Source organism: Heterocephalus glaber, unplaced genomic scaffold (assembly GCF_053883595.1).
Source record: "Heterocephalus glaber isolate CG9 unplaced genomic scaffold, H.glaber_assembly_v1.0 deba00001444, whole genome shotgun sequence".
NCBI classification, from domain to species: Eukaryota; Metazoa; Chordata; class Mammalia; order Rodentia; family Bathyergidae; genus Heterocephalus; species Heterocephalus glaber.
The window spans coordinates 13,694,905-13,714,354 of record NW_028258297.1 but is presented as its reverse complement, the minus strand read 5'-3'; the positions used below and the strand labels follow the sequence as shown (position 1 = coordinate 13,714,354).

Genomic DNA, 19,450 nt, shown 5'->3' with positions numbered 1-19,450 from the left:
GAAAATGAGAATTTAATGTGTGTGTTAAATAGTTATAGTTTTCCATAAAGTCTTTTTTATTTGGGCAAAAAGTAACGAAATTTGATGATTAGAAAGGAAGGAAAATTATTTTCTTAAAAGGAGTTCTCTTACTATCACTTCCTGTATAGCTACTAGAAACTGACTGCTGACAGTCAGCTTGTTTGACAACCTACAATCATTTACTTTCTACAAGGTTTTTAAATCTAAAAGACTTCATTCAAATGGGGGCGAGCTAACACCATGGTCACATGATGGTTTTGGAACCTAATTGGCGTCACCTAATCGAGTGGTGGTTAATACAGCCGTCTGAGCATGCAGAACATGGGACAGAGGATAAGTCCCACAACATGACAACTAAAAATTTCTTTTTTCAAGACACATTGTTTGAGGGATACTTTAAAAACCTCATGTCAAATGACAGAGAAACTGAGAAATGCTTTCATGAGCATTTATAATGAAAGGAACTAGTTTTAAAGGCTAGGATAAAAAAGAAAAGCTGATCTTTCATGCATGGCATATTCTAGGCATTTCCTGTGAGTGAAGGCAAGTGGGAAAATACTTTTCTCAGACCCAGCCATGGTAGCCCTCATTCCACCATGTGATAGAGTGGTGTAAAAGAGGAACCAGTATTCATTATGTCTAAGTACCTGGCTCAGTAGCTGGGGCAGAGGAAGTGAATAGCTCCGCGGTGGAAAGGCTGAAATAAAAAGGCCAATTTTCCTCTAACAGGACTCATTGCCAGATTTGTCCAAAAGAGTTCCTTCATTCATTTGCTACTGTTGCATTTATAGCTTATAAAGATTAGAAAAATAATAAGAGTTACATTTTATTGAGCACTACCTATGTGCTAGGTACTATCCACATACAAAGAACAATTAAACAAGGCTGTTCTTGAGGAATTAAAATGGATACTCAAGATGGTAACAAATCACCATGGGATCCCCAAACAGAGAGCAATTCATGGCCTTGGGGAGCCAGGTAAGTCTCCCTTAACACATCCCAGTCTTAGAGTCAGAAAAGACTTCCTGAATACCTACAGGTATGTCAGGGGTAGGCATTTGACTAGCAGAAAAAATTGAGACTCTTATACAGGCACAGAAAGGCTAAAATGGAAGAATGCCCAAAGATTCAGGGAGTATAATTGTAGCATATGTATCTCTGGAGCTCTTGGGGACATGGGATGGGGGAGGAATCAGTGGCAAGAGAGGAAACTAGAAGCTGGGATGAGCCATCAGGATTTCAAAGAAAGGGACCGACTTGATTGAACCTCATGTTTTGAAAAGCGTGTCATGTGGAGAATGAATTAGCAGAGGGAGAGATTAGAAGCAGTGAAGCCAGTTAGGAAGGGCAAGTTAGGAGGTCATTTTCATAGCTCCTTGGAGGGAACGGCGACTTGGTGAACTAAAATGCTTTCAGGAGAAGGAGGAAAATACGGAATCTGAAGACATGTAAAGCAAAACAAAAATGCAATCCGGAAGACCAGGTGATTAGTGAGTTGTTCTGGAGGGAAAAAGGAGAAAATTACAGATTATTCCTAGATTTAAAGTATAAAAGACCAAGGAGGTATACATATGATAAAACTAAAAAAACTCCTACCTCTAGATATGTCTCTGAATCAAGCAGCATTATAAAATTAAGTTATTAATTTGTTAATTATAGATAATAGAACTTTAGACATGGTAGAGAACACAGAATAAAAATCCCACTAAATCTTCAAAATAAATGACTTTAAATAAAATATTTAAAATCTAGTATAAATAATTACTACCTGTTATTACTAATCTTGTTACAGATGTTTTTGATAATAATAAATAGCTATTGTTTAAAATAAATGCCAGCTATACAGAGAAGCCAGAAGAAACATGGTAATTTCTTTTCACTTAGAATGCTTCTCCTTGGTTTTCAGTTCTTACCTTGAGTTTTCTGACTTAATCTTCACATATTTAGCCCTGAAGTTAGGTCACTAAACCTTACTAGCAAATTTGAAAAGAAAAGGAAATAGCTAAGTCATCTGTTTTCACTTTTGATGCCGAGCTGGTCTGGACAGCATGACTTCATTTTCACAGGGTTCTCAGCCGATAACCGTTTTGCCCTTGAAAGTGTGATGTTTCAATCAAGGAGGTGCTACTCTAATACTCTCATGGTTAAGGATAGCTCTTTGGTCCTTCATGGGTATGTCCCTATTACCATTAATATAAACAACAATATGAACATATGGCACATTATGGTTTTAAAATGCCTTTACATTTCTTAGGTAACTCATAAGAAACAGTTGATGTAGATATAACTGATGCAAATAGAACTCTTAAATAAAATTTAACCTCTTCATGATGAGATATAACACACATACAGTTAGCACAAAATGTGGACAGCCCGAGGAATTAAGATAATTACCTGTGTAAGCACCTCCAAGTCAAGGTCTACTGCCAGATCACTGAAGCTCCCCTCAGGTCATTTTCAACCATCACCCAACCTCTGTAACACGTTACCACATTCATGGCCTAACATATTACAACTATTACTTCTTTGCAGTTTTGCTACACATATTGGCATCCCTAAACACTATCGTTTTTCTTTGTTTAACTTGGTTTAAAAGTTCTGGGTATTTTGCACAAGCTTCTTTGATAATCCTTTAAGATATTCCTTTTATAGTTCGATCCCTGGTACCAAAAAAAAAAAAAAAAAAGATATTCCTTTTATTCTGGTTTGTTTTTGAGATATACTAATGCTATTTTCAGCTCTAGTTCATTTTTATTTCATTGCTATGGAGCATTTCCATTGAATAAATATGTCACAATTAATTTATCCTTTTATTATTGATTGAAATTTGAATTGTTCTGGGTTTGGCAACAACAAATAATGCTTTATGAATGTTCTTGTACACATATGCACAAGTCAGTGGAATTATTGAGTCACAGATTATGTACCAACTATGAAATGCCAAATCTCCTTCATCTGTTTGTATCAATTCACACCTCAATATTTGAGAGTTCTTGGTCTTTCATTAGTATATCGCTACTGTTGGCTTTTAATTTTATCCTTTCAGGTGGATAAGTAGTACTATTTGACTATAATTTTAACTTGCATTTCTTTGATTACTACCAATGGGATGTAGTCCATTTTCATGTGTTTACTGGCCAAATGAGTATTTTTTTGTGTCCTGTGAAGTATTTATAACTATATTTTTCCTGTATTGCTTTATAGAACTTTTTTGTCATTTATTTATATTACAGATTTTTTTTTCAGTCTATGTCTCACTATTCATTTTCTTTGTGGTATCTTCTTTGAAAAGGTCTTAATTTTATTTTACTTCATTTTATTTTCTCCAGACAGTAGTTTACTTGAGATGCATAAATGAAGTAAAACAGTGTAATACAAAATAATAAGAATATAAAAACTTTATTTATAAATTAATTCCCTAAACTACTAAACATAACAAAGAGTTCCTGGCTTTCATCTTATATGGCTAGAAAAATAAATTATTTTACTATCTAAATCTGTCTCTTGCTTCCAGAGAAATGAATGTATGACATATACATATTTTCAAACTATCTCTAACATTTACAGACTTACAAGTAAATACTGCTGTATTTTATACAGAATTGGAAACAGTCTGTTAAGAAGCTAATTTCTAGTAACTTCCTACTTGTAAGAACTGAACTTCATAAAATATATACATTTTATAAATCTTGTAATTCAGGTAATTTAATTATGATTAATCTGTGGAAATATACAGTACAAATCTACCAATCATCCACAATTAAGTACAAGTATACATGGAAAGTTATTTTACTATGGTCAGAACAAGATTTTTTAGGTAAAAAGCTGGCTTTGTTCCCAATATCCCTTCTACTGTTTTTGTATACTTTAGAGCACATTTTTAATTCAGAAAGAAATGATATCCAGTTATTCGACTCTGGTTTTTTTCTTGCTTGAATCTGTTCTGTTTCATTTTTTACAGATTTAATCAGCATTGATAAGGCAGGATCAATGGACTTCTTTTGTGTTGCCCTTTCAATCTCATTTTCTTTTTTCTTTATTGCCTGAGTAATTTGTTGTTCTTCTTGTTCTCTTTGCCAGGTTTTCTCCTCAAGGATTTTTTCCAAAGCTTTCATTTTCTTGAAATTAGGATCTGAGGGATCCAAACTGAACAAATGGGAAGTACACATTGCTGAAATCATCCATCGCTAATGTTTACCTCAAAGCCACCCTCTCACAAGTTCTTCTTTTTCAGCAGCTGTTTCTTTTCCTTCCTTCCTTCCTTCCTTCCTTTCTTTCTTTCTTTCTTTCTCTTTCTCTCTCTTTCTCTTTCTTTCTTTTCTTTCTTTCTTTCTTTCTTTCTTTTCTTTCTTTCTCTCTTTCTTTCTCTTTCTCTTTCTTTCTCTCTCTTTCTTTCTCCCTTTCTTTCTCTCCCTTTCTTTTTCCCTTTCTCTCTCTTTCTTTCTTTCTCTTTCTTTTCTTTCTTTCTTTCTCTTTCTTTTCTTTCTTTCTCTCTCTTTTCTTTCTTTCTTTCTTTCTTTCTTTCTTTCTTTCTTTCTTTCTTTCTTTCTCTCTCCCTTTCTTTCTCCCTTTCTTTCTCTCCCTTTCTTTCTCTCTCCCTTTCTCTTTCTCTCTTTCTTTCTTTCTTTCTTTCTTTCATTCTTTCTGTACTAGGAATTGAACTCAGGGCTTCACGCTTGCCAGGAGGGCACTGCTCCGCTGAGTTACATCCCCTGCCCCTATTTCTTCTTTGTGTTCAGATTCTTGTGTTCTACAATCTTGTTGTAATCCAAGTGTTTCTTGCTGTCCTTCTCCCCATCCATCACAAAAGCCATTTCAGCCTTTTGTCTTTCTATTTCACTTTCTTCTTCTAGAGATGTGGCATCTTTTGCAGATTTCACTGATTTTTTTTCTTTAAACCTATTTTTTAAACTTCTTCAGCAAAGTATAGGTCATTCAATTCAACGTCAGGGAGAAGTTCATCTTCACTAGCCTCTTCAGCAAGAGGCTTCTGTTTCTTTTTGTCTTTTTTTTTCCTCTTTCTTCTTCTCTAAAAATTGTTTCCAGTGGGTTAGTTTCTCTTTTCCTTCCAATTTTTTTTAACCATCTCTTCTGCACTTTCTTTAAGGCCTGGAACCCACTTAATTTCCATTTCCGTATAATTTTCTTGGCCTTTCTTTTCTTTTTCTTGAATAACCTGCAAGTGCTGCCCATATTTAGCAGTTTGTTCTTCATCATCCTTCTGAATTTTCTGTTTTCCTATCATCTTCTCCATTTGACTTCATCATTACCTTGCAGTTCCTCTTCTAGCACCTCTTCATCTTCACTAGAGGAAGCTAAGTAGGCTTGAAAATCCATGTCCAAAAGTTCTTCCTTTTTAAATTTTCTGTTGAGTGTTGTGATTCTTTCATGATCAGTCTGATCCCAAGTGATCTCCACCATTGATGTTCCCATTGCAGCAGATGGGAAATATTCTGGTTTATATCCTGTTAAATCCACTTCTGAGGCTACATCTTTAGGCTTATCATCAAAAGTAATATCATCTGGTATAAATCTTAGATCTATGAAAGAACAACTACTTTCGAATTCCAGGCCATCACAATCCTCATAAATTTTACTTGTTGTTTTGGGAGAATCACAGTCCACTCTTGTGTAATAGTACTTCAGTCATTTGAACTGATAATCTCTCAGTTGTTCTCTGGAGGTCTGGTCCTTCTCAGGAGCATCTTCAGGAATGCTCAATAATTTAACTGGTCCTTGAACTTGCTCTTCTTTCACCCTCTCCTTTCCAAACTCCGAAGGATATATCATTACAGAAAAAATAACTCCTCCTTTAGGCTTAAATAAGTCAAACAGAGTCAGTAAATCGTTTGCTTTTAATCTATCCCAGTCCATGTTGCAAACTGCTAATTGACATGTAATCTTGTCAGCCCGAGGAGCATCTTTATCTAATTCTCCCCAGGCAAGCTCAAAACTAGGTTCTTTTGGAAATAAATCTGCCAAATCACCTTCATCTTTGGTACTAGTTTCTATATTTCTTTTACCCCTTGCAGGCTCAGGGGCACTGTCAATTTCATCATCTCACTATCTTCATCTTCACTTCTATCATCAGCTGAAGCTCTACCGCCACCTGTGATTTCATCTTCAGAGTCCTTGTCACTTCCTATTTCATCAACACTGTCTGAATCTTCCTCCAGAGCATCTTTGTCAGACACAGTACCCTCACCATCTCTTGCTATTATGGATGGAACCACTGACTGCTTTTCTCTTGTCTTAGAACAATTGATCTTGGCAGATTTCACAATTTTAGAGGTGCTTGGGTCTGTCTTTAGTTTTCCTTTGGGAAAAGAGTCTCTACTATGTTCAACAATGCTTTTTTATCTTTTGCACATTTTTGTGTAAGTTCTTTGCTGTCCTTCTTAGGACTTATTTCTGAATGTATCTTCTTAGATTTACATGTGCTTTTTGTTTTCTGCTCTCAAAATTATCCAAATCATTTTTATTTCCAGGGTCCTTTTGACTAACTTTCTTGGTTTCTTTCTTTTTTGTAATCACATTTTTTGAATCTATTTCTTTTTTTGTCTGGTGGTGTTTCTTCTTTATTTTCTGTTGACTCAATGCTTTGCTATCTTCATTAGAGAGATCAGAATCAGAAACTGAAAGGTCATAGAAACGTCTCAAGTCCTCAGTAGTGCTGTGGTTGATAGGGTGTCCTCTTTTAACAACAGCATAGTCCAATTTGAAGTTTTTGTCATGAAACATGGCATGAAATCTCTTGTCAATTTTGACTTTTCGATCCTTTTCTGGCATTTCCCAAAATCTGGGATGCTTTGAAACCCACCTAAACGCTGGTCACCCATTATTTCTTGTTTGGATGACATTTTTAAAGTCTTACTGAAGAAATTCAAAGAAACCTAGACATCTCAGATCCCTCTTCGACAGTCTTAATTTTAATGTTGTCCAATTTACCAATCTTTTCTTTATGGTTAGTGCTTTTGTTTATTGGACAAGAACTCTTCACTTCTATTGGCATGTAATGATGTTCTTTTATAGATGAGGAACTGAGGATAGAGACAGTGAGTGGTTTGCCAAACCTAAATCCATATGTTTTGGTACCAAATTTTGCATTATGTTTATGACACCATACTAATGTGATTTGTAATGCAAAACTTCTTTTATGTATTTGACTTACTGATCTTTCCTAATCACTTAATGTGGTAGAAAGCTTTAAGGGTGGTGAAGAGCACCCATAAAGCTCCCACTTGTCCCCCCTCATCCTCAGCCATAAGTGGAAAGACACTTTGGAAATATTTCCAGCCTTGATGCTCATACAGCTTTTTTTTCCCTCTGCTGATTAACACATGCCTGCCTCGTCTGGTCTCATTTCTGTCCTACAAAAATAGCCCAGGAAAAATACAGGGACCTTAAGTTTTATAGAGCACATACACTTACAAATAAGTCATCTTTTAGGGTTTTGTTTTTGATTTGAAATAATACAGTATGAATATATAGAAAATTATAGAGCATATATAAATAAAGCAGTAATGCAGCATATTTCCAGTTGAATATAAGCCTCCACAAATTTCCATAGAGACGTACACCCATATATGTTATCATCATTGCTGAGTAAGGGTACCATTAGATTTGAGAAAGATCCAGAGAACCTGGAAAGATTCTGGTAACCTCTCCTGAATAGTTTCAAAATTTCCAGTTGTGTTTCTGCTCCCTCCCTGGAAACAAATGACGGGCACAAAACAACTTCATCCCAAACATTATTTTTTATAACTTCATATTTTAACAAAAATTTAAGCTTGCTAAAGCCGCAATAAATAGTACCTGGGTCTTCCATATACACTTTACCCAGTTTTACCAATATTTAAATATTTAAAATATTTACCAGTATTTTACATATTGCTCTAATTTCTTTATCCTTCTTTCTACTTATGCATATATTTTTTATCTTAAATGCATAAGTTGGAGACTTCATGCCTCTTTCCTCCTAAGTAATTTAATATGCATTTCCTAACATCAAAATCAAGACATTTGGTGTTGATTTAACACTATTATCCAACTGATAGTCCATACCCAAATGGTCCTACAATATACTTTATTGTTGTTTTTTTCCTTTAATCTAGGTTCCAATCCAAAGGTTGACCTTGCATTTAGATGTTATGTCTCTTTAATCTCCCTTTATTCAGAAGAGTCCCTCAGATTTTCTGTGCCTTTCTTTACCATGTTTTGAAGAATTCAGGGATTATTTTGTAGACTATCCCTCTACTTGTGTTTGATTTTTTCCTTGGGCTTAGATTTAGGCTATGCATTTTGTCAGGAAGATCCCAGAAGTGAAGGCATGCCCATCACTTTGTACCAATCATAGCAAAAGGAACAGAATACTAGTAGTATTAACTTTGATCTTTGATTATATTGGTGCTGTCTAGATCTCTCCACTGTGAAACCATGGAAATATTCTTTGCCTCATCAAAGTTTGGCATACTTAGCATCCATTGAGAAATTTTAAACTGCTCTATTTCTTCTATTTATCTGTTGACTTTCTACTATAGCAAAGAGCTCCCCCATATATTCCATTGCTATCATTTATTTTGATGTTTAAATTGTGAAAGACTTGGCAAGTGAGGAGCCCTTTACAGCTGACTCCTGACTCCTTTTGATATCTACCCACCATTCATTCATCTTTCTGGAACCATGAGATAGCCTAAACTTATCTTGAATTTCCCTGTCTGAGTCTTGGAATTAGCTTTTTATTTTTTTCTCTAATTATCTCTAGTTCTACTTAGTGAAGAATGGTATTTAGAAAGGCAAGACCAGTGTAGCAATTATATAACCATATGTATTCGTCAAAGCTATTTATAGAACTGTACACTAAAAAGGATTTCTCTTAATTCCTGCCTATTTATAATACAAAGTATATTATCACTCTGACAAAAGAGAAAACTTAAAATGAATTATAGAACTTGAGTAATGTGTGCACCCACCAATTAAGATACAGTACACATCAAGCACCCACAAAAATTCCTTTTGCCCTTGGTGCCAACCTCTCTCTTTATTCTTTCCTCTGGCCACCATTGATCTAAATCTGCTCCTTTAGTTTATTTTGAATGGCTTATAAATGGGATCATAATCTATGCAGCCTGTGTTCCCTTACAGTTATGCATTGAGCTTCCTCCATGCTGTTATACATACTGATAATTTGTTTATTTTTATTATTGAGTAATATGTCACTGTGTGTGACCATCAGTTGAACAAGTAGGTTTTGGTAATTATGAATAAAGCCATCAGAAACACATATAACAATTTTTTTTCATTTTTCTTGAAACTCAAGAGTGGGATTTATAAAATAAAATTTTGTATTTCTAAATATAAATATAAACAATATGAAATTTAATGTAAAAAATGCCTCAACTTTACAAAGTAAAAAAAAATCTTTATAAACTAAAGTTGTCAAACACTTTTCAGTTGCATTCACACCAACAGTGAGTGAGAATTCTATTTGTTGTATCTATATCATTCCTGGTACTTGGGATTGTTACATTAAAATTTTTTTTTAAAATATCCCAATAAGTACACAATGATATCTCATTTGTAGTTTTAATGTGCATTCTCTTGAATAATATTAAGCATCTTTTCACCTAACAAGCATGCTTCTATAAAAACAAAAGTAGAATTATATTGGATTTATAATCTGTAACCTACTTTTTATTTCCATTTAATATCATGTCATTCATATTGCTTGACAATATAATCAATAGATTATTTTGTTTAAAGTCTAAGTAAATGGCTAGCTAGCAAATGTAAGAAAGCAGATGAAGGGCTGGGGATTTAGCTCAGTTGTTCTGCCACCTGCCTCACAAGCACAAGGTCTCAATTTTGATCCCTGGTACCAAAAAAAAAAAAAAAAAAGAAAGCAGATGAGGAACCTTGTAATATAATGCCTCTTGCCCTCATAAAAATAAATCTAGAGTTCACCTTTTGACACTGGAAGGACAGATATGTCTTTCTCTTTCTGGTTATTCACGTTCCCTTCCAAAGCAGCCTATGGATTGTTGCTTAGGACCTATTCCTCCATCTCCCCTGTCTCCTATGGGTGCCAAAGTACCCTTTAATTGCAGATGCAACTGGGAGAACAATATGCTCTACAGTATCTTTTACCCATTCCTTCCAGTTCATCTCTCACTGTCTTATCACCTTCCCAAGGCTACAGTATAAGGGGCTTTCCTAACCTATCATTTTTTACATGAAATCTCAGATTGTCTCTCTCCTATGACTGCCACCTCTACTTCTGAGGGAGCCACTGGACTGCTCACAACCCCACCACTAGCTACCCTGCCCTCAGCCAGTTCCTATCAAATAATCAAGTCAATGTTCCAAGAATATCCCATAGGCTGATTTTTCAGGTCATTTCTCTTAAAGTTGAATTTTTGTTCTAGTACTTTCATGAGCTCTTCTATTCAGCTAGATGGGTTTCCTGAAGCAAGATGTGTAGCTGAATTTATTCTTATATTCATCTCACCCATACACAAACTTGACAGCTATTAGTGGTTAATCAAAATAAGAGAACACATTCTCAGAGTTGGAATTTTAAACCACTTCTTGAAGTTTTCCACCCTCTGAGATAAGGCTGTTCACACCTGAAGCTGTTCAGCACAGATGTCTTTCTGTGCACTTCTTTCTCCCAGAAGAGGGAAAAATTGGAAAGGATCCCCCTCGAATATCTGGCTGTTGGGTCTCCATCCCTGAATGACTTCTGACTCTGCTGGTGAAAAACAAGTTGAGTCCCTTCTTGCCTTGAATGGTCATTCTCCTCTCCTATTTGAGGAGGAAAATTTATAGGAAGCAACTTTCCCCACTAACATTGGGGAAAATCCTCTTCCACATTGATAAGTACTTTCTTCTTCTGAATGGATTCCCCAAACCTCTCTCAAATGACAATCTGACTCCATTTTGTCTTCTGCAGTTGTGCAGAAGAAAATGTCCAAAGAAAGCATCTTTTCCCTTCTTTGTTGGAAGATCTGATGAGGACAAAGTAATCCATTATATTGTGTCTGACCTAGTGTCCAACTCAAAGCCCCCAAGATAAAAAGACGTGTGGGAAAGATCTGAGTCTCTTTCTTTTTTTAACATGATTTCTGCACTTTTAAACCTCAGTACTCTCATGCTTTCATTATCTATCATTGTGTAACAAATTATTTCAAAATTTAGCAGCTTAAAACAATAAGCATTTATTACCTCCCAGTTTCTGGGGTCAGGAATCTGAGCTGACTTAGTTGTATGGCTCTTAGCTCAGACCTCTGCATGAGGTATTGTTACAATATCAGTCAGCTCTACACTCTCTGAAAAAGTGAGTGGGTCAAAACACCACTCTGGTGTTAAAGCTTTGGCATGTCACATCCAACACTCTCATCCATTGGGTCTCTATATAATCTTTAATAAAGATGACAAATCAGAACTGTCTAACAAGGTTACAGAGAGAGCTAACAAAAAGAAGGTAACAAATTTAGAAAATCTAGCTAACAAGGTAGTTTAGTACACCACAAACATAATTTAAAGAGGAATGGTTTATTTTTGCTCATGGTTTTAGTGGATTCAATCCATGATTATCTGCCTGCAAGGTGGGAACATCATGGCAGAAGGGCATGATGGAGCAAGGCTGCTTTGTTTATGGTGGCAGGGAAGCAGGCAGAGCAGGGGAAGAGTGCCAGAGAAGGAGCCAGGTACCAGATGTAGACTCCAACGTCACACCTTCATGACCCACCCCGACACTCGCAGAAGTGTGCTTTACTAATCATACAGGTCAGCGGTCCCCAACTTTTGGGTGCCAGGGACCAGTGCATGGAAAACAATTTTTCCACGGCTGGGGTGGAGGTTGGAGTTGAAGGTGTGGAGGGTGAGGTGTTGAGGGTGCTGGTGGTTTCAGTATGATTCAAAGTAGCTTGCAACCTAGGTCACCCATGACTTGCAGTTCACAGTAAGGTTTGTGCTCCTGTGAGAATCTCATGCCAGGGCTGGTCTGCTAGGAGGCGGAGCTCACTCAGCCAGCAGTGTGACTGCTGCAACTATAAAAACAAATGAAACTTTGCTGGTTCACTCTCCCCCACCTCACTTCCCTCCATTTCCTGTTGGCTCCCCAGCCAATCAAATTGACAATTAAGCTTAATCATCACATTTAACAACCTTCCTCTTGTGTTCTACTCTGAGGCACTGGTACATTCTTCCTAGCTGCCTCCTTTCATCCCTGCAGAAGGTTACCACTAACCACTGTCCTGGATACCTAGATTCTTTATTTTCTAGCCAGAATGGAAATAAGAGCTCTTTTCTGTTTCCTACCTACAGTCCCTTCTATCATTGTTCTTCTTCAGGAGTTGCCTCTTCTCATGAAAGTACCACGACAGAAACCTTCTGTCACTGAGGAGAAACTGCTTCCAAACCCAGTGGCTCTGCCTTTGTCTGCCTTATCCTATAACCCTTTCTTAACAAGCACAGTAAGCAAATGTCCACATATGTGATGCAGAAACTGGAAATTGTTTTCTTAAACCACTACCATGTTCAATTATTTTAATTATTATTATTATTATTTTTTTGGTACCAGAGATTGACCTTGTGCTTGCAAGGCAGACGGCGGAACCACTGAGCTAAATCCAAAGCCCCTTCAATTATTTTAATTTTTGATGTGATTTCAGGTCAACCTCATCCGTGTCAAGAGGATAATTCCCAGGGAAAATCAGAAAAAGGCTTCAACAAATACTTTAACAGATAGCTTATTCTGTAAAGTTTCTCCTACTAGGATCAACACGAAATATGACATTCTTTAAAAGCAAAGCATAGATTTCAAGTTAATTTCCAGCCACAAGGTTTAATCCTGCCTTTATTTCCCTGATTGGCACTACAGGTAAGAATGGCATCTAGAACTTTTTAGAAGAGGTCGGAGGTTATAGAGGATAGTCTTTCATCAGGGGTCTTCTTTGCTGTGGAAAGTGTCCCTCAGAATCTACCTTCTTTTGTGGAGTAATTGTCATCCAAATCTGTAGTTCACATCCTCTGTGTCAATATTCTGGATAACTGGAACAGCAAAAGGAGCTCCTGGCCGGGATTTGGAGTGCTGTGCTTATCAGATTGGATTCAGGATGGGCAGCAGTCTCTCTGACAGGTCAGGGGTTTCTGAGTTTGGGTCCAGATGGTGCAATGTGGCCCACAAGTCAGAAAAGGCCATGGCCTCCCTTTCATTGTTGTTCCTGTTGTTTTGAGATAGGATCTCACTATGTTGTCCAGGTTGGCCTCAAAATCACAATACATACACCTGCTTCATCCTCCTGAGGGCTGGGGTTACAGGCACGCATCACCGCATGTAGCTTTCCTCTTTCTCACCTTGAAAATAATTATTTTGTGAGTCTGCTATTGCCCGGGTTCTTTGACCAGGTTTGTTAGCTCAAAGGTGAAAGATACTCAATTCCAAGGATTTTTAGGAGAGACTATTTCTATTCATTGCTGTCCTAGCCCATGGTAGGTAAACCCAAGTAGTTCTTTTGTTCGACCAAGATAACAAAAAGAACAGAAGAAACCAACATTTTCTTATTTACATCTCTTGTGGAACATTTGCATTTTAAATGGAAACCTTTTCAATCATATGGTTAACCTAAAAGACTTAAAAGAATTTATGAAGTTGCTACAAATATCCAAAAGAAGACCCTAACATGAAGCAAATAAAAAAAAATTAAGGTGACAATAGTTGCTCTTAAAGAAGAGGGAAAAAACAAAAACCAAAAAACTCCTGACTTGACTTTAAGAAACACCACACCAAATATTTTAGGCATTCATGAGAACTTGTTCTGGGAGGCTGGGTAAAGAAAAGAAATATTCTTCTGCAGCACCCACAGATCTGTAACTATCCTCCCAACACTCTCCAGAGTTCACATAATTGGCCCCAAGATTTTCAGATGCTTTAGCTGTGTCTCTGGAGTAAAATATTTGCCATTTAAATGTTCTTTGCTTCCCTCAGTCATATCTCTTTTCAAATATCTTACTGGTTTCTCTAATAATTAATCTTACTGTTCTGTGTGACTGCCATTTTTTTCTCTCTCTCTTTTAGGCTAAACAGACAGCTTCCGGGCAAAGAGTGTTTCCAGGATATATTCTATTACTCAGTTTGGGGCTTATCTGTTGCTAAGTTAAGGATCTTTATGATGTTGTATTTGGGAGACATGAAAGCAAATGCCTATCAGCTTAAAAAGAGAAGGAGGATACATCCAGACTCCCTTCAGGTCACTGCCCAACATTGAAATATTGAATTATAAATAATTCAATTAGGCAATTTTGGGATCCATAAATATTTGCTAAATTCCCACCTCACACATTATTAGTAGAGCCTATAAAGATTAATAAGGCAGAATCCTTGTCCTAAAGAACTCACAGTATCATAGGGAAGGTCAGCATGCAAGTATAATTTTCTATTCATTTGTGATAATTAGGTAACGTTGTGTTACAGCTAATTTGACCTGCTCCCATTCCCCAAGAAACATAAGAATAGGGACCTTTTATATGAGATAAAGAATTTGGGACAGCTGAAGTAAATATGGAAAGGGGTTTGGGGGTTTATACATGAGACAGCAACCATCACGCTTTACATATGTATATTATTTCATAGTATTTATGTGTATCATATGTGTATTATTTCATAGTGGGTGAAAAAAATCTCTGTGTTTGGTGAATGAAAATTCTCTGTGATCATTCAGTTTTACCTATAAAGAAACAAAATATCATAATATTATGTTATAATCTGTTAAAGCCAATTAATAAGACTTAGAACCAGGACTTAGTCTCAAATCTTTGTACTCCAAGCTCAGGTACAATGTATACACAAATTGTATTATAAGCATGTTTGATGTACAGGAAGGCCCATGAGGTAGGGGTGTTTAATTCAATAATTCCATTTCCTGAATTTTTAAATGTCTTCTCTTGAGCAAGAGAAATGGCTTTGCAAAGTAATTATACAAAGTTATCCACTGTTCTCAAGCTCCACTGAAGAGAGAAGGAGAAAGAAATGTCAGAAAGGTTAGGTCAGAAATAAGACTGGAGCTATTAAACACTACAGCAGGTTACTGGTCTCTACAGATAGTAAAAGATAAATTGTCATCTCTTAAGGGAAGGTGTAAACATAGTTCTTCCTGAAGACTGGAGAGTAGATCTAGTAATATCAAAATTCCTATGATTATATGATTGAGGGAAAACTAGTAAAAACCTCTTTTCTTATCCCAGGTAAAATAAAGCATTGGTCAATAATGTACAGAATGAACTCTAGTTTGTGTAAAGGTTTTAACACTCTTGTTCATTAAATTCTATAGAGTTGAAGACTTGGGACAAATAACCCATACTCTTCAATGGTTTAACAGCCAAAATTCTTCCTGAGGAAAGCAACTTTGAACTTCAAAGACAAAAAGAGAAAGTGCTTGGATGTGAACTTATCACTGGCCATGCTTTCATCTAGCATGTACAACAAATATCTACTATATTTAGAGACTGTGCAAGATACCAGAGGGAATACAGAAAGGGATAAGACTCACACTTGTAATTGAGCCAAATGCAGCAATTTCTTCGGGATAAGCTTTGATTCACCAAATGGAAAAGCAATCTGTGTGATGAATTTGCAGTTCTAATTAACACTCTCTAGAGTCAGTTCTTTAAAGTTTAACCCTAATTCATTTTGAGGCAGCCCTATGATTTTAAGGTGACTTGTACAGATTCTGTAAAGACTAGAAACAATTCCTGGCAAGCATACATCCTGTACAAAAACAGTCAGCAGATGAAATCAGACTGAATCAAGTCTGAGGGAAAAAACTTTGAAGTTTCCCAATCCTACAGTGTTCCAAGCACACATAGGGACTTGATATTTGTCATGTCAGGTACTGTAGAGGCAACAAAAGTTAGGAACATGTGGTTCCTCCTCTCTGGAAGCTCACATCTCATGGGGCACAGGGACACACAAATGACTGTTAACAAAACAAACTTAACTGCCCCCAGATTGACTGTAACAGAAGTGATGGTTGCTTTGTTAAATGTGGTAATGAACCCCTGAACTTGGCTCAATATTCCTTGCCTGCTCATTTTGCAATTGTCTACCGTGAAGCTCCTCATGAATCAATGAATCTCATTCTTCATCTGCTTATTCCTGAACTGGTTTCTAGCTTCACTTAAGACTGCTAACCTTGGTTGGAACTGCTTACCCTGGTGTTTTCCTAGTAAACCTTGGGGAGAGACAGCAATGTGATTAGTTAACAGCACAAACTCTAAACTATCTGGACTATTTGTATTTGAAGCCTGACTTTGCTATTTATTATGATTTCTGGCACCTCTCATGACTCTTTTGAATGCGCCTCTATTTCCTACGTTTTTGAATTAGGATCTTAACAGTACCTAACATGTATTTATTATAAGGATTAAATGAATTAGTACTTCCAAAGCTCTTAGAAGTGTTCCTGGAACATAGTTTCAAATTAAATTGAAGCCTCGACCTTGTGGTTTATTCTCAAGTTCTGTTTTGATAAAGTGAGTCCCATGACCATGTGGCCTGATGAGGTTCTAGGATGCCACAAGTTTGCAAAAAAGCATAAGCAAGTAAAGATAAGGAGGTAGGAAAGTAAAGGATGTCAAAAGCTGGCCCTCGGGGAGCTGCATCAATAGTAGTAAGATTGAAAAAAGTCCAGGCTTTAGAAGAACTTGAATACCAAATGGGAAGTTTGCCTTCTGTTCTGGATGACATGTGGCATCACAGAATTGCAACAGTGCTCTTGGGAAAATGGTAGCAGCAATAAGGAAGATGGTAGAAGGCTGAGAAATGGTGCAGGCAAGACACTATCTGTAGAGAGGTGTAATCATCTAGGCAAGTGGTAAACAGACATGAAAGAAAGGTGTAACAATGTCAGTAACATCGAGAGAGAGAAGATGCTAAGGCAAGAGACTGTTTGAAAGTAAAACCAAGAAAAGTAAGACGTAGAAAAAATCTGCATGTCCATAATTTTGGTGCCCAAAATCTGCACTGGGTAAATATAAGTACCTGATTAATTCACATGAAGAAACTCAGAGGTTAAGCAATTAGGCTGAGGTCACAATTCTAGAAAGAAGCACAAAAGAGATTCAACACAGGTCATTCTGCTTTCAGTCTTTTTTTTTCCCCCAATTAAATTAATAGAGAAAGGCAAGAACTGAATGTACTCTCAAACGCTCTTGCAGGCTAGAAATGAAAACAGGCTAAATGAGAGAGTTTTAAGATGGGATGCTTTATTTTAATTTGAGATGCAAAATTTGAAATTATGGAATATGGAGGGATTTTGCAGGCAATTGGAAATTCAGATGCTGAACTGGGAAGAAGTCAGGATTGGAACCACATATTTGAAGTCATTTGTAGAAAGTCAAAAAAGTTGAATAGATAAGCTGTCCAAAAGAGAACACAAAGAGAGGTGAGATATAAAGAAGGCCAAGAAAGACCAAGATAAGAGCAGCACATCCTTTAATGAGCAGAAGAAAAGTTTGAGGTCGAAGGTTCTGTCAGGGTAGTCTAACACTTCAAGGAAGAAGTACAGCAGGGAGTGTCAACAGCGCCTCACGCTGCGGAATCAGAGGGAAGGACAGTGGAAGAGCCAGTGGGCCTGTATTTGGGGAGGCCCCTGGGGATCTTGGGAAGAACTGTCTTAGTTGAGCAGAGGACACAGGGACTTTTTTGTTTGTTTATAGTGAAGCTTTGGTAATAAAGGTAGAAAAACAGGTAGGACACTAAATTGGGGATGGGGAAGGTAGACCATGTTTATAAGTCAGGAAATTCATTAAGGCAGCAAGGGTGATCGAACCATCATAAAAGAATGATGGATGCAGAGCAAGAACCTAGGGAAGATTGAAAGGGTGAGATCAGGGCCCAGTAGGAGACTCCTCTGGAGAGGAAGGAAGCCCTATCTCTTTGGAGACTCATGGAAAGTCATGGTGGAGGGTAGTGCGGCAAAGGAAACCCACGTTGCCTGATCCTCCAAAAAGTAGGTGCAAATACTGCGGTGTTAGTCAAAGAGCTCGGATGGATGGGGCATTGCAGAGGCGGGAGAGGAATGTAACCAGTCCAGGCCCTTCTCTTTTACCCTTTCCTGCCATGTGTGGCTGAATGACCCTTTGCAGGCACTGAATTTCATCTTTCTTTTATTGGCTTGTTGGCTGTGCTGGCATCGTGCATGAGATGTAGAATGCTTCCAGCTCTTTTAAGTATTCTCATTTTCTCCCAGCACTTAAAACATATTCTTAGTATTTTGTGAAATCCAAACTAAAAGATGATACAATTGTAGCAAATTTATAAATGAACAAATCAATTAAATAAGACATAACTGCCACTCAGCATAAAAACTGCAAAAGTGAATCATAAATGAGATTGTTTTGAAAAAATCCTGAAAATGATCATTAAATCACTTAATTAAGCTTGATTGTTTGTTTTTGAGAGGCATAGAGAAGTTTATTAGGCAGAATTGAAAGTACATATTCCAAAAAAATAGAATGGGCCCTCGAGGGAGAGGCACATTATATTCTGGAGCTGGGAATATTTATGTGTTTTGGGGAGTGGACATCTGTGGAATTTGTGAATTTATAGAAAGTCTGGGCTTGGTTCACAGGAGAGAAGCGATGGCCCACCCATAGGTAGGAAAAAAATAATGATTCATTTTACAGGAGAAAGAGATGGGCTCAATCTATTGTACTCCCCCCGCCGCTTTCTTTCGTGGTGCCGGGGATCGAACTAAGGACCTTGTGCTTGTGAGGCAGGCGCAGTGCCACTGAGCTAGATCTCTGGTCCCTCTTTTTCTAAGAGCGGTAGTTAATTAAGTTTTGTCTTAGATGGCTATTCCATTTTCTAAGTATTTTTCTAGAAAAATGAAAGGCATATTTTTACTTTGAAGGATCATTTCTTATACTTCATTTGTTCTATTTCAAGATAAGAAACATCTTTGTATAATGTAACAATAAAATCACTGTTGATAATAACTGTAATAGAAACATTTCCAGTTCTCCCAAACTATAGGTCAGGGACTGAACTTTAAAGGGAAGAAACTTTAATTTATGCAGAATGGGAAGCATTCCAGCCCTCCCCCCCGCTAAGTGCTGCTTCGCTCTCCCATTTTTCTGGAGATTTGACTGGTGTGTTGAGGAGTCTTGGGATTTTCCTGGGCATAGAGAAATGGTTGGCATGTAGCTGCTCTGGTCCAATTCTCTGAGCTCTCTAGTGACAAAAAAGAACTGAATCCAACTGCCATCTGAGCTGTCTTTTTCTCTCCTCAAAGCTCAAGAGAAAAAATGAGAGGAGAGTGGTGAAATTAAGCCTCTCTGTTCAGTGCATTTCTGAGGTGGCTGAAAGAACTGATTAGAATAACACTTCTCTGTGTTACAGCCCTTTCATCTCAGGAGCCTGGACATT

The 19,450-nt window shown here is 37.1% G+C and overlaps 1 protein-coding gene and 1 pseudogene across 6 annotated transcripts in view; both read right to left on the bottom strand.

Annotated features, from left to right (window-relative positions):
- Positions 1–19,450, bottom strand: part of Lmntd1 (lamin tail domain containing 1) — a 349,980-nt gene that overhangs the window by 27,865 nt on the left and 302,665 nt on the right. The window lies entirely within an intron of this gene.
- LOC147827480 (ESF1 homolog pseudogene) lies at positions 5–18,949 on the bottom strand (annotated as a pseudogene).